This window comes from Gopherus flavomarginatus, chromosome 1 (genome assembly GCF_025201925.1).
Source record: "Gopherus flavomarginatus isolate rGopFla2 chromosome 1, rGopFla2.mat.asm, whole genome shotgun sequence".
In the NCBI taxonomy this organism is placed as follows: Eukaryota; Metazoa; Chordata; order Testudines; family Testudinidae; genus Gopherus; species Gopherus flavomarginatus.
Window position 1 is genome coordinate 169,460,484 of NC_066617.1, and position 16,474 is coordinate 169,476,957.

Here is a 16,474-nt window from a genome sequence, read left to right on the forward strand (position 1 = left end):
TTTATTTTTATGCCCATGAAAAAAACAAAACATGTCCTTTTTTAGCCAAATTAAAATATACATATTTAATTTCAGATTTATACTATGAAAGTTGAGTAACATGATAATGCACCCTATATCTGCTGGACGGCTTAGCTGAAGGGATTATTTCTGGCCATGTAATTTCAAAATATAACACACAAACCAGTATAAAAAATCCATATGACTTCATAAACAGTTGTAAGGTACGGTGTCCAAAGAAGCATATAGTATCTGCTTTTTTGTGTACTGCTGTTTGGTGTAACTCACGGGTGGTTGTGCTCTGACCATGTATTTATTGCAAATTTAGAATACCAAGGCAGGTTCATTAGACTGCATGATATTATTTGCCAATGTCTTCTAAAACACAGGCACACACTCAGTACCCTCAAAGATATCCAGTGCTCCAAGAACAGATTTTTTGGCTGTTTGAAACAAAAACAAACTAACAAAAAATCAATTCTCCAAAGCATTAAAGGCAAATGAACCAGAATTAGGGAAAGTGTAGAAATGAAAGCTATAACAATACCCATCTCTTAGATAGCACTTTTCATCAGCAGATTTCAAAGCACTTCATAATCTTTAATGTGTTTATCCCAACAGCATGCCTGGGAGGTAAGGAAAAGTGCTACTTTCACTGTTTTGCAGATGGACAACTGAGGAACTGAAAGGCTAAGTAACTTACCCAATGTCAAATAGGAAGTTTGTGATAAAGAACGGAATTAAACTCAGGTCTCCCAAGTCCTAAACTAGTGCCAGACCATCCTTTGAGTAATGTGAAATATGTTAGTAATATTTTTAAAAAGGATTGGGTAGGCTTTTGTATGATTGTTCAGAAGTGCCGGACACCCAGAGCACCACTGGGAGTTAATGTAATATGTAACTGCAGTTATGTTATCCAGGAAAAAATTACCAGAGCTATCAATCCTCCTCCTTCACAGCTCTTCTCTGTGGAGTAATCCTCTAAAAATGGCACCTTGGAGTTCCAAGTTTAATGTGTCTCATTGACTTTGTATCTCATGTGCATAGTTTACAGATAAAGTGATGGTTTTCTAACTGCCAGCCTTGCAGATTTAATTCAAGATCCAAATGACTATCTAGATTCTTTGTTTCAATCCCCATCATCAGTAATAAAGATTCTGTGGGCAAAATTCTGCCCTCAGCTGCAGCACTTACTACTACACTGTTCTCTCCAAAGGGCTTCCACAGATGTAACTGAGGGGAGAGTTCTATCCTTAAATTGGAAATTAGCAAAGAATTATGATAAAGATTCATGGGCCAAAATGAATTTGGATCATTTTCTGACTTTGATGTTGATTTTGCAGTGCTAACAGGAATAAAAAGTAATAACATTTTGTTTTAGTTGGTAAGCAAACATGACTCTCAATAGATATATATTAGAGCTGGTTGGGAAATTTCTATTCAAATATTTTTGTTACAAAGAATATGCCTTTTCTACAAAATCAAAATTTTCTGCAGGAAAACTTCCACATGCCAAAAGGTTTTGATTTTTTTCTGTCTGGAAAATCAAAATGAAGTAGTTGGTTTCAAGTCAGGTTGTCTCAGTTTGAAATATTTTGGTTTAAATGTTCTGTTTCAGGTCAGTTCAAAGTTAATCTGCGTTTAAACTGCCATAATGCCTCAGAAGAATTGTAATTCATGTGCTTCATGTCCGCAATCTTCTGGATGAGTCTGGCTCCTGGGCTGGACTACATATTCCCCGGTGCATCAATTCAAGAAGAAAAAAATCAAATTTTGAAATATTAGAATTCCTGCGGAACAGAAATGGTACATCCCTTTGCTTTTAAATGTCAATTCTTTTGTCACTAGGAAATATTACGATTAGAGATACATGTTGGATGAAGTTACATACCTTTCTGAAGTCAGTCAAGTATCACATGATCCATTATGCATTTGAAGAGTATTTTGTTGCCTGTGTATCTTGGGCAAACAGTAGTTGGCAACACACAGCTTTTAATGACATTTCTCAGAAGGGTCTCTTCCTTAAGTCCCAAACCAGTGAAGCAAAGAACAAGGGAGAGCAGGCAACAAGGCCGGTGTGCCACTTCTTTCATAGAGGCATCTGTCATAATGGCATCAGAAGTTTTGCTCAGGTGGCACTGTGAGGTTATTCTAAAGTCCATTCTGACTGTGCTGCTTTCCGTCGGTGTTCAGCTTGGGCATATGGGCATTGGCACTGACAGATTGTGGAGGGACAAATAATGTTTAAAGAAAAAAAAAACTGGATTTCATAATGTCAGTGACACAGTGTATACAGCAATTCTCTAGCAATCTGAGAGAGACAGAGAAAGATCACTAGAATCATTAGATCAGTCAGTAATGTGTATATATTAAAAGTAATGCAACCAGTGCTTATAACCCTGGAAACTGTTGATCATAGTAAAAGTAGCAAAATATTACACTAAACTTACAGAGATCCTGTTATCAGCATATCTGTCCTCCACATCTTTTGTTTCAGTGGGCCTTGAAGCAGGCTTTTGAGTTCCAGGTTCCTGGTGCAAATTATAGCTCTCCGATGGGTCATAGTTAACACTGCCTGTCCTTTTGTATTATCTATATTTTTTGTAATTAGATGGCAGAGTAATTAGCTTGTTCTGCTCCCCATTCCTAGTCAATATGACGAGGTAAAAAGTCCACATCTCTCTTTCTAATCTTCAGTGCCAGAATTTTATTAGTGAAACAGTTTTTGATTCCTAGTAAATTATGCTGTCCTTTCTCTGCCATGGTACATGCATTGATGGTTAGACAGCATCTCTGCTAGCTTTATTGTTTGTTAGGAATACCAGTTTGTCCATCTGTTAGACACACACACACAATCATGGACTTTGGGTGATTTATTTATTTATTTATTTATGGTTTATCTTTCCTAATATATACCGTAGTTATTTTCTGGCACCACAGAATTTAGAAGGCAGCAGTGTTAAATAAACTAAGTGCTTCTTAACTTTACAGGGAGATTGCTCCTTTTCTATAGTACTTCTTGTTGTTCACATATCATTTAGCTGTCACTTGGGCTGGACTGCAACTCCCAGTTTAGATATTCAGTTCAACTCACTGAAAATGAAGGAATTAAGAAAACTCACTCCTAAGTAATGTGAATGTAGAACATGGTTTCACTGCTCCGTTTACAGAATTCTTAATTTTCATGAGATGGAGAGACAGGGAGGTCATTGGAGAGGTAGAGAAAAAATGTATGCAAGTTATTTCACCTAAAAGAAAGCAGTGAACTCTAACAGGCTACCCAGCAGTAGTATGGGTAAGTAACAAAGGTTGTGGGTGCAGCGAAGAGGTATCTTTTCTTACATCAAAATTATTTCTAACTTGAAAAAAACTAATGAAGTATTGGGATCCATCTAAATCAATAGCAGGTACCCATCCTGAAAGAAAGTGAATTTTGAAAATGATTTCCAATACATTTTATCCCATTATATTAGGCTAGGACAGGTTATGTTGTGCTTCATTGGGTTCTATATGTTATGTTGACTATAACTCCAATATTACCTAATGTAAAATGATGCATAAGGGGGGAGACAAGGACAGTTACTTATTTGCGACTCACCATGTGTAATCAAGAAGAGAAAAAGATGCCTCGGTATTGGCTCAGTATGAAATAAGAATACCAAAGAGAGATCATCAAGCTGTTACTGACATTTGATTAGTGGCAAATAGTTCTGAGTTCTTGTAAAGCTGGGCTAAAACTGTTTATAGTTTAGAGACATGCATAAACTGCTTGATATGCTACCGCTTGTTCTGGTTGTGCCAGCTTGAGTAGAAGGCTGGGTATGGCATCCTTAATTATAATGCGAGATTACCAAGTGGCTCCCCTGCTGAGTTCTCCTTATGATATGTTTTGAGATGGCGAAACAATTGCAATGAAAGTCTATGGGAATGTCAAAAGAAATGAATAAAACCTTGTCATTGGAGAGTATAATACTCTTAAACTAATGAATTTCAACACTAAAAACAAATCATAAATATAAATGTGTCAGTTCTGACAATCTTGACCAAAGTAAGGAAAATGAGTTGAAACTCCCAGAGCATTTGTAATTATGCCCAGTCCGCCTATCAATCTGTAAATATATAGGGTGAGTATCGGAATTATGGATTATTAAAACCATCCGTATGAACTGATCTAAACTAGATCAACCGTATAGTAATATCTCAGTCTCTGTGAAAGACTGTTTTATATACTACTACATTTGCAATGTGTTATAGCTAGAACTGGGCCAAACCAGGTTCATGGACCTTAGGTACTTTCAAACAGGGGCATGTCTTCAGACCTGCTGGCAGGTAGGATATGTGTTTACAGGACTTGTCTTCCAACCAGTAGCCTTTGTTCACTTGAATATTGTCATTGCAGGAAGTAAATCTCGAAGGACAAGAACCTTACTGTCTAGATTTAGCAGAATAATAGTAGACACAGCACATATACTGTAATGAGGTGGTTCCAGATAAACAGCATGGGTTGCATAAGATCACATGCATGTCTGTGCCCCAGTTTATGGAAACCTGCTCCCATAAAATGCAGGTTTTACATAAGATCCGTTGCATTCTGAGATCATTCAATTCTGCGACCTTTCAATTCTTTTCAATTCAGTCATCATTTTTTGGCATGAACTATACATGTGGTTTCAAAATGACAAGACTTTGGGAACTGAGCCTGATTCTCCTCATACAGCAGTTTTATACTGGTATAACTCTGTTCCTCCTGATTATCATCACTGTAATTAAAAGGAAAATCAGGCCTATGGTGTTTTATACAGATATTTAAGGAGACTAGATGCTCAATAAATCTGATAGTTAGTATTCATGTAAAGTAATTCTAGAGTCTGAAATCTGAGAATTAGGCTCATAAACTACAATTTCCAGGCACAGCAGATTCTAAATAATCTGGATTTGATACTTTCTAATCATTTAGCCCCAACTCAAGTGAGTGAGTACCACATTGATCTCAATGAGTTGATCTCATGTTTAAACTGACGCACATATTTCACATATTTAAATATCTTCTTGAATCAGGCCCGTATTTGATTGGTAATCTGGAAAGTAGGGGTGTCAATTAATCACAGTTAACTCAAGTGATTAACATAAAACAAATTAACTAGATTTAAAAATAGTCATGATTAATCACAATTTTATTCACACAGTTAAATAATATTAGAATACCAATTTAAATTTATTATAAATATTTTGGGATGGTTTTTTACATTTTCAGATATATTGATTTCAATTACAACACAGAATGCAAAGTGCACAATGCTCACTTGATATTATTATGTTTTATTACAAATATTTACACTGTAAAAAATAAATAAAAAGAAGACTTAAAAGAGCAACACTCCAATATGGAAACTACGGAACATGAACCACTAAAAAAGAAAATCAACCTGGCATCTGTCTCAGATGATGAAAATAAATATACATCGGTCCTCACTGCTTTGGGTCGTTATCAAGCACAACCTGCCTCTTATCACTTTTAGGTGATATTGTAAATAAGAAGCAGGCAGTGCTATCTCCCATAAATGTAAACAAATGTGTTTTTCTTACAGATGGGCCTGAACAAGAAGTAGGACTGAGTGGACTTGCTGGTTCTAAAGTTTTACATTGTTTTGTTTTTGAGTGCAGTTAAGTAAAAAAAAAAAAAAAATCCACATTTGTAAATTGCACTTTCATAATAAAGAGATTTCACCACAGTACTTGTATGAGGTGAATTTAAAACTATTTCTTTTGTTTATCATTTTAACAATGCAAATATTTGTAATAAAAATAATAATATAAAATGTATTCTGTGTTATAATAGAAATCAATATATTTGAAAATGTAGAAAAACATCAAAACTATAATAAATTTAAATTGGTATTCTATTATTGATGAGCAGTGCAATTAAAACTGTGATCAATTGCGACTTTTTAATCTCATGATTAATTCTGATTATTTTTTAATCGTTTGACAGCCCTACTAGAAAGTACAAATGCATTAAGTGTTCATGGTGCAACAACTCTAACTAGTAGTGTCATGCCATGGTGCCTAACATATACCAGCAGAGTAAATAGAAGATTCAGAACAGACATATTTAACCTATAATGATGTTATTTAACATTCGATACAACATCTTACATTTTCCAGTGCATATGTTTTCAATCGAAATAAGCACATAAGACTAGCCATCTCCTAGCACAACTGTTCAAATGTTATTTCTGCTAGAAAAATAAATTCTGTGCTGCATAGACATTTCATCTGTCACAGCCATGATCCATAAAAGTGGAAGACTTTTCTCTACTGAAAGCTTGTATGTCTAGATAAAAAAAGAAGAGTGCATTTTTCACCTTAATCTTTTATTCCTAAATGTCTCAAACATGTCAACATATACAGTTTTTGAATTCCTTTATATTACAGTACATCAAACAACAGGGACTTTGTGACAACTGATTTATAATATAATTTCATTCATAGTAGGAAATTTGAGTAAAAATTCCAGGGCACTAATCCCCAGGTAGATGTGTCAAATTGCTTTTTAACTAGTGAAACATTGCATACATAGCAAATGATTAATTACACTCCTATTAACAATAGTAGTTTTTAATCTACATAAGGATGTTAGGTTCAGTGTCCTGGACAAATTCCGTCTTAGATAATTAAAGTTTGCCTATCTAAATTCACCTTGTAGTTTCAAATGAATGAGCTCTTCTTCTCCTAAAACAGATTTAATAGAATAACTGTAATGTTCTCCCCCAGAAATGGCTGCATTTCAAAGGTGGGTTAAATGAAATATAGGTGCTGTGCAAAAATGTTATTTCTAAACAGGACCGGCGCTAGGGGTTTGAGTGCCCTAGGCGCACGGGAATTTCATCGTCCCGCGCTGGTCCCGCGGCTCCGGTGGAGCTGCCGCAGTCGTGCCTGCGGGAGGTCCACTGGAACCGCGCGAGCAGCCCCGTCCGCCCGCAGGCACCACTGCGGCAGCTCCACCAGAGCAGCCTGCCGCCCCCTCTGGCAAAATGCCGCCCACCAATAATTCTGGCACCCTAGGCGATTGCCTGGGCTGCCTAAATGCAAGCGCCGGCCCTGTTTTTAAAGCACTTTGGGATCCTTCTGAAGGAATGGCGTTATTTAAATGTCGAAGAGTCTTTTTTAATTATAAGTAGTAGTAATAATTACTTGAAATAAGAGTTCATATTTTAATGAACAATGGTCTTCTTACAAAATAGCAATAACAAGTTATTTAAATTTAGCACCAGTTAAATGTCAGACATTTTTGCTGTTAATTATTTTGCTTCATCCCACTGGAGCAGCAAGCAGCTGCATTACAAGACAGTTAGTTACTTTTCATTATTAAAGTGCCAGTGTGTTAACTGTTGAACTTCTGGATTTGTGGGAGCTCAAACCAGAGTGTGTGGGGGTAGGAGATAATGAGTGAACAGGTCAGTGTAATGCTGGAAGCAATGGACTTTCCACTGGATAAAGGGCAGCTCAGTCTCTTGACTCTTTTTATAGTTTGCAGTGCCGTCTGCATAGAAGGTAAAGCATATAAAATATACTTCAATTGTAAGTTCTGCGAGGCAAGGATGAAATGACTCCCAGCCCAGAATTTCCTCTTCTCATGACTCCAGAAGTGGGTGAAAGTAGGGACTTAAGGGGAGTGGGACTCCAGGGATGAAGAATGAGGGGGAAACAGGTGGTGTGGAAAGGGAATAAAAATAATTTGAAAAAATATTATAATAGGACAGAGTTTAAGACCATGTAGAAGTAGGTATCCTGTTATATCTCTGGTAACAAAGAATATGAAATGATCATCCCTCGAATACTGAGATACCTGGCATCACTTTGTGTAAGTTACAGCTAATTTCATGCAGACATTAGCTTATTTGGACTCTTGCCACACAGCTTGAAACGCTATAATGCAATGTAAGTGTGAAAATTCAGTAGCAAATTCTGCTTCTGCCAAATTCTTTCCTTTTTTACCAGGGCACATGCTTAGTAAATTGTTATCAGCAAAACTCATAGTGGAGAAATGAAAACAGGAGCTACCTGCAGATTTGTGACAGGAGCAGAGATGTACAAAGTGTGTGTCATGAACCCCCAAACACAATTCATCTTTCCTGGTTCGGGGGTTTGTTACAAAACAAATGTTGGCCAGAATTGCTACAAAATTAATTATCAGAGGGGTAGCCGTGTTAATCTGGATCTGTAAAAGCAGCAAAGAATCCTCTGGCACCTTATAGACTAACAGACGTTTTGGAGCATGAGCTTGCGTGGGTGAATACCCACTTCGTCAGATGCATGTAGTGGAAATTTGCAGGGGCAGGTATATATATGCAGGCAAGCTAGAGATAATGAAGTAGTTCAATCAGGGAGGATGAGGCCCAGTTCTAGCAGTTGAGGTGTGAAAACCAAGGGAGGAGAAACTGGTTTTGTAATTGGCAAGCCATTCACAGTCTTTGTTTAATCCTGAGCTGATGGTGTCAAATTTGCAGATGAACTGACACTCAGCAGTTTCTCTTTGAAGTCTGGTCCTGAAGTTTTTTGCTGCAGGATGGCCACCTTAAGGTCTGCTATAGAGTGGCAAGGAAGGTTGAAGTGTTCTCCTACAGGTTTTTGTATATTGCCATTCCTAATATCTGATTTTTGTCCGTTTATCCTTTTCCGTAGCGACTGTCCAGTTTGGCCGATGTACATAGCAGAGGGGCATTGCTGGCATATGATGGCTTATATTACATTGGTGGACGTGCAGGTGAATGAACCGGTGATGGTGTGGCTGATCTGGTTAGGTCCTGTGCTGGTGTCGCTGGTGTAGATATGTGGGCAGAGTTGGCATCGAGGTTTGTTGCATGGATTGGTTCCTCAGCTAGAGTTACTATGATGCAGTTTCTCCTCCCTTGGTTTTCACACCTCAATCTAGGCTCAGTTTTGTTTGAGCTTTGGGAGGAAGTGAGCCAAGTTTTCAATGTAATTCTTCCATGAAATTTGGAGGCATAGATGGCAGAGAGAAATGTATGGGCTTGGATTGAAAACTATGTACAAACATGGTGGCTTGGGTTGGGATTGCCAAGTCTAGTTGACTTACAAGTAAAAGCAAACTATGGGCACAAACCACCATAGTAACAAAGTTAACTAAAGCCATTAAGTCATCCACGGCTCTAGAAGATCACTCTTGTCAGTTCAGTGAAAGTTGAATAACAAAGGGACTGATCCAGTAGCTCTTACGTGCATGGATGCTCCAAGCAAAGTCTGTGGTGAAGAAGGACTGCAGGATTCGTTCCAAATCTAAGATACCCACCCGTCACTATGTTCACTTCTCTCAACATCTACAGAAGGAAACTCAATTGGAGGTGAGTCTCAAAAAGACAGAAGGAGAGTTACAGTAAGTGAAATGCAAATGTAATGGTAAAATCAATGTACAGTCACAAATGTGAGTCATTATTATCTATCAAGCCAAGATCTCTTGTACATTTTTATTTGATTAGTACTATTAAAAAAAAAGTCGGCATAGGCCCAGGCTGTGAAGTATGCATCTGGGCTCAAATCCAATCCTCCTCAAGATTCTGGGGAGTATTCTGATGTAGGGTTTGATTTATCCTGTTGTAGGGTTAAGAGCTCAGATACAGATCCTGAAAGCTATTTAGGCTCCTAACTCTGATTGATTTGGGTGGGAGTTAGATGCCTCAGTAGCTTTGAGGATCTGGGCCCCAGTCACTAAATTTGTATCCAGATGCACACTTCCCCTAGGGTGACCAGATGTCCCGATTTTATAGGGACAGTCCCTATATTCATGGCTTTATCTTATATAGACACTTATTACCCCTCCCACCTCCTGTCCCAATATTTCACACTTGCTATCTAGTTTCACTAACTTCCTCCAAAATACTAGGATCTTAGTATCTTGGGCTTCTGTTTGGGATACACTCTTAAAATAAGAAGAATAAAACCCCTTTTAATGTTCCCCTGGTATATGGAGGGGGGAGATTCTGTAGCCAAACTGGATTGAGGATTCAAGACCCTCTACATTCTATTCTGAACTCTGCCACAGTCCTTTTATCTGACCTCAGCGAAGTCACTTAAACTCTGTGCCTCCATTCCCTTTCTGTGAAATGGGGATAATAGCACTTATCCTAACTCTGAGGGTTGCTGTGAGACTCATTTCATTATAGCAAAGCCTATGCAAATTAAAAACAAAACAACACCCTAAAAACAAATAATGAATAAGTCACAAATCATCTAGACTTAGACATTTTGTTTTCCCCTTTTGCAAAGCGAGCTTTTCACTTCAGACACTTTCAAAATGCTCTTTCTATCCCTATTTCAGATACACACAAGGTCAATTCATCTGGCAGATATTTGTAAGAGAGATTCATAAAAAGGCAAAATCTGTGACCTCTGACAAGCATGATTAGCCAAGGTCATATCCTCCAGGACTCAAAACTCTGAGGCATTGCTACAGCAGCCTCTGGTCATTTGCAGGTTCCAAAAGCAAAGAGATATTGTAGTGGCCATGGGATACCCTTGACTTCTATATCAAGGGGTTAAAAGTTGCCTTTCCCTTTCAGCAAACTTTAACAAGTAAACTAGTTTAAACTTTGATGCCAAGATAGATGCAGATTTCCATCTTATAGGAGGACATAATCAGTCTGATCACTTACTGCTTTTATAGCTTCTGGAGAGATGCTAATTACAAGGATGTTATTGTTGTTGTTATTGTTGTTAGTCTGTTGACCTAGTTGTTCTGATAAATGAACCAAAGCCAGCCCATATGGGTTGGTTTTCTTTGGAAGAGATTAATATTTGTGTACGGTGAGAGTGAGGAGCTATTCTTGAAACTGAAGACTAAGGTTCTCAGTTTACTCACAGTCAGGGGAGGTGCACAGGGGCATGAGAAACGTGTGCCCTGTGCTTAGATGTAGAAGGGCTTGTGCTAGAGCTGCAGTACAACATGTAGCTTTGCTTCGTAGTAGCACAACAGCAGCAACAGCAAAAGAGGACAGAGTGTATGTATATCTATCAATGTGGCACCTAAATCTATCTAGCGACACTGAAGCTGAATCATTGACGCCTCCAGTTTTATGTCTCTTCCCAACTGCAACACCTCCAGCTGCAGAGTGCTCCTGTGCTGGGGCACCCTTTTAAGAGTGACTTAGGGTATGTCTACACATCACACTGAGCCTATGTTCAGACTCAGGTTCAAGCCCAAGCCCCCCTTGTCTCTACACAGAAATTAGTCTGACGTGGGCCAGTCATCCCTTTTGATTCAGGCCCATCGACCCTGCTAGTGAGGTGGATCAAGCCCACGTTTCATTGTGACGTGGCTCAGAGCCCAGACATTTTGCAGTGTGGATGCAGCTCAAGTCCAGGTTGCCTGACTCGGGTCTGGAGAGTCTGTCAACACTATCCAGCAATCCTCTGGGGAAATTCCACTGTACTTAGACCTGGATTGTGCTCAACCCTGCATGAACACTTGGGATGAGGAGAAGGCAGAAGGAAACTTCCTTTGGCCCCTATGCAAAGCTAGTCACGTACTCAAGTGAGGAATGTTAGCGATGCTCCCACTAACGCTGGATGTGGTATTAGCTTCCTGAAAGGACTTATGTATCCTCTCCACACTCCCTACCATCCAGCAGAGCTAGCGTGACCCATAGAAGGATACAAACAGAAACAGTTTAAAGCTGGTGGCACCTCTCCTGAAGCATTGCATCAGACTCTACAAGAAACCCTGCTTGGACTATCACTGAAGCATACAGACCCCCTAGCCCATATCAAGGCAGGCCACAGCTTAAAGGTCGCAAATTAATCTTTATTACCTAGGCATCTTGAGCCCCTTGGTCACCTTAAGGATTTTCCAAGGAGGTCATCTCATTTTAAGGAAATTTCACACACCACACAGGGCACCTCTGGATCATATATGGCATCTGAGTGTCCATCATGAAAGGCTTAAACCATTATCAGGAGAAACACAGACGTTTGGTAGGGAATTGACTTGGGCTGCTTCTTTGCACTTCTCATCCTTTCTTGCTTTTGATACTAGATTTTCTTTTCTTTTGCTGGTCCCTCCAACACAATCATTTTCATTATTAAATAATTATCAAATGGACAGGGGAATTTTCAGTGCTTTAGTTACCATGGTGACTAGATTTGAGGGCAGGGGAAGGAATAGAATTGGAGTGCAAGAAAGAAAATTAAATCAAAATACTTTTTTCTGTAAGAACTTGTGGGCAGTAGGGTTATTTTTATGTGAAGGAAAACTTCCTCCTCATGGAACCTTTGGCCTCCTTTTTTGCATATTGTTCGTCAGCTTTGAAAAATGTGGTCAGGAAATTTTTCATTAAACACTTGGAGCCAGGTCCTTCATCAGTTTTTACTCGGAGTCTCATGGCCCTGAGAATCTGGCATTTGGAGATGTTGCTTTTTATTCTGCAAAGTGAGACTTGTACATGATAGTAGGGGAGAGGGAGAGAGTGAGGTGCTGTAAGTCAAAGGTAAACTCCCCATGTTGTGACTTGTTTCTGCAAGCTAAATCAATAGCCATATAATCAGCAGTGTTTGCACTCACAACAGGGAAGGTTTGGAGGAAGAAAAGACTGGAGAGAAGCATTGTGAAAAGTTTCCTCAGTCCTGGTGAAAACCATTGTTATTTTCTGTAACTGTTTGTTCTCTTGTTTCTAATTACATTGGCACTAGGATTGAAAGGAAGGGTCAGAAATACTTTTTCATGCTCTGTGTTTCATGAGCAAATGGGGAATCAGAGGACAGAATCCATCAGAATAGGCAAAGATCCACCTCAGCAGTAGGTGGTGCTGCCTTCAGGCTGTGCCATATTAGAACCTGAGCTATTTCTAGAGAATCCGGCTCCTCATTCTTCTTCTGACTCACCCCTTAGTGGGTGTTTGTCTCATTTTAAAAGGGTTACTTACTTGCACTCAGAGCTGGGCTTTTTTTTTTTTTCAAACAATAAATTTTCCCCAAAAATGCATTTTTTGGGTTACCAGATCTATTTACGAACTTGGTGAATAGTTTAAAAAAAGGGATGATCCCAAAATAACTCTACATCAAATGAAAAACTGGAAAAAAATGTTTTGTTCCATCAAAGTTTGAACTGAACCAAATATTTTGGTTCAGCCCCTAACCGAAAAAAAAAATCAATATTCACTCAGCTCTACTAGCAATGACTTTCACTGTGCAAATGTGCTACCTCTGCAGAACCATATTTGTTCTTTCTCCTCTCTTTGGAGTCCAACTCCAAATAAAACTTCTGAAGTTGGAGAGGATCTGAGAGACTGTTATATTTAGTCCTCCAGACTCATCATGGTAGGGCTTAAGGGACATGTGAGGTTGCTCCTTACCTGGCAGTTCCAACATAAAGAGGCACACAATGTGGAAGCGTGGGAGCAACAGGTCTGAAAAACAAGAGCTTGTGTCTTACAAATAATACCACTCTTAACTTTGAGTTCTTCTCATGCTGAATTACTGTAAAGGGTTAAATCATTTAATGGCATTAGGTAATTTAAGCATTAACAATTCCTGATGTCACATTTCTAAATAGTTCAGAAATTGCAGTGTTAAGTTTTCAGAAGAATAGACTTGTTGGTTTTTCTTTACAATAATCTTGCCAGGTAGTGTGCCCAGCACCTCCTTGTGTCAAGGTGCCATGCTGCCAGGGGTCCTCATATCTGGGACCTCTTTGTGGCCCATTTTCAGGCCCATCATAGCCTGTCTCTCTCAGCATCTTCTGTGTCCTGGCCTGCCTCTGGCCAAGTCACTTCAAAGTTCATACTCCTCCTGGGGTAACAAAAGTAAGTCCAAAGCAAATATCTAAACTGTCTTGGTATCTTCTTTCCTCTGCAGATCTTCTCTTAGCTTACTTCTTCCCCAGCAGGATTTCTCCACTGCCTCTTTCCCCAAGGTTTATGGCAGCTTCCCTTTGGGATCGCCTGTTCCTTGTAGGGTCTGTCTGAGAAGCCTGCCTTGCTCCCTGTGGGTTCTCCAACCTGTAGAAGAGTCTTGCTTTCCCTGCAGTCTCTCCCCAAACTGAACTGCCTCAAGCTTCTTACAAGGCTGTGGTGACTAATGGCTCATCATCTAGCTCCATCCCTTCTGGCCAGGAGTGACTCAGTCAATCACCCCACAAGTGGAGCATATCTCTAATTTCCACCCTCTGCTCCTTTTCTAATGTACTGAATTAGACTAGTGTTTTTTTAATACATCTAGATAGATGTTTTAAAATATTTAAATGTGGCCAGATGTTTAATTCTTCTCTTTCCCTCTGCCCTGTTTTCAGTCTTGTGAGCTCTTGGTGGGGGTAGTTAGACACAGCTTGAACCCATCAGGAGTTTGGAGGCTAAATGGATATACAGTTATCTGGTCCTAACTTCCAATCTACTTCTCCATTTATAGTGCCCGTGTGATGCCTCTGTCACGTGTGCAATGTTGGAATATTCTTGATGGCAACAAAATTAATTGCATATTGATCCCTCATGTAGGAAACTGTTAAGTTTAGGTAAGGAGAATGCGTGGTTTCTAAGATTAAGGACTTTATAATTAATGAGGTGTCATAAACAGATGGTTAAGGGTTAATGCCTCTTTTACCTGTAAAGGGTTAAAAAGTTCACCTAGCCTAGCTAACACCTGACCAGAGGAACCAATGGGGAAACAAGAGGTTTCAAAAGAAAGGAGGGAAGTTTTTCCTTTGTTTGGAGAGTCTCAGTTTCAGCCGGAGTAAAAAAGATCAAGGAACCAACCTCTCATCAGAGTAGTAAGTTTTAGAAAGAGATAAATAGGTTTATGTTTATTTTTTTTTTTGTAACTTGTCTTGGTATCATTAAGGGAATTATCAAAAATTGGGTATTTGAGTATTTTTTCTTTGTGTAACTAAATTTATGCACAGGGGAACATCCTCTGTGTTTTAAATCTGTTGTCTGTGAGAGTAGCTGGTATGCTAATCTCTCCCAAAGGGTTTTCTTTCACCTTTCTTTTCTTTAATTAAAAGCCTTTTTTTCTTAATACCTGATTGATTTTTTTCCTTGTTTTTTTTTTTTTATCCAAAGGTATTGGATCTGGACTCACCAGGGATTGGTGGGGGGAAAGGAGGGGGGATGGTTAATTTCTCCTTGTTTTAAGATCCAAGGGGTTTGGATCTGTGTTCACCAGAGAATTGGTGAAGTCCCTCAAGGCAACCCAGGGAGGGGAAAGTTTTGGGGGGACAGAGAGTGCTCTAGACACTGAAATTCTGGATGGTGGCAGTATTACCAGATCTAAGCTTGTAATTAGGCTTAGAAGTGTCCATGCAGGTCCCCACATCTGTACCCTAAAGTTCAGAGTAAGAAAGGAACCTCGACATGAGGTTTCAGAGAAAGATACTTGGGGGTGGGAATTATAATGTTTCTCTTCCTATGGAAGCCTTATCTTGCTTCCCTGACCAACCAATCACTACAAAATACTATTTAGTAACACACTTAATTATAGTTTATGGAAATATATATCAACAGTTCAGATGCCAATTTGTAGGAAATCTGAGTGCAAATGTGCCACTGCCATATCTGGTGGAGTACCCTGAAAGAAGATTGTAGGCCCAATAACTGAATCAAAATCTTCATGAAGACAAACACACAATTACTCAAACTATGGTATTGTTTGGTCTTCTAATAAAGTAATAATGAGTGTTTATCTTTGGAGAAGTATCAAATTAATCTCGCTCTTTAGTGGTCATGCGAAAATGGTTGCTGGCAGAACTTTGGAAAAGGAAAGGAATGGATGGCACAAGTCCCCTGTTCCCAGTAGTTGTCCATTACTGCAAAAAGTTAGAGAGAATAAAAAAATAGAAGCAAGGTTTAGGGGACCCGACCCACTTCTTTAACATGAATAAAGTAACACCACAAATGTAAGCACTACATATGATGCGGACAGAGTTTTTATCAGCTATAAATGCATGTATATTTTCTGTAAGTATGACTGCAGATTGTCTCCTTTCTATCAGTGCAGTAATATTGCAGTAGCATAGTTTAAAGATGTTTGATGTATAAAACAACCTCTGTGACCCTAGCTTGTCTCTATCTGTATTGAATCTGATCGATAAATCTTCTTACTAAGAAAGATGGAATTTTTTTTTAAGAAATGACCAGTTTTTTGAGAGGGGGGTTCTTTTATATCAATACTCCCTCCATGTTAAAAGACCTCTTTCAAAAATACATATTTTATTAGCAAGCATGCAGCCTTATCCATATTCATTCTTTGCATTCATCTGATCATCAGCAACCAGAGGGAGAAGTTTTTTTGAGAAGACATCTGTTACCAGTGTAGGGTTTGCCATACCAGATTGGACTGCTTGTTGGCAAAATCCAGATTCCTGCCTCTGGCAGTGACCAATACTTGCTGCTTTTGAAGATGGCATCCCAGTAATAATACATCTAAGATCTCATTTTCAGAGGCACCGATCACACAAACTGTAAGTAAA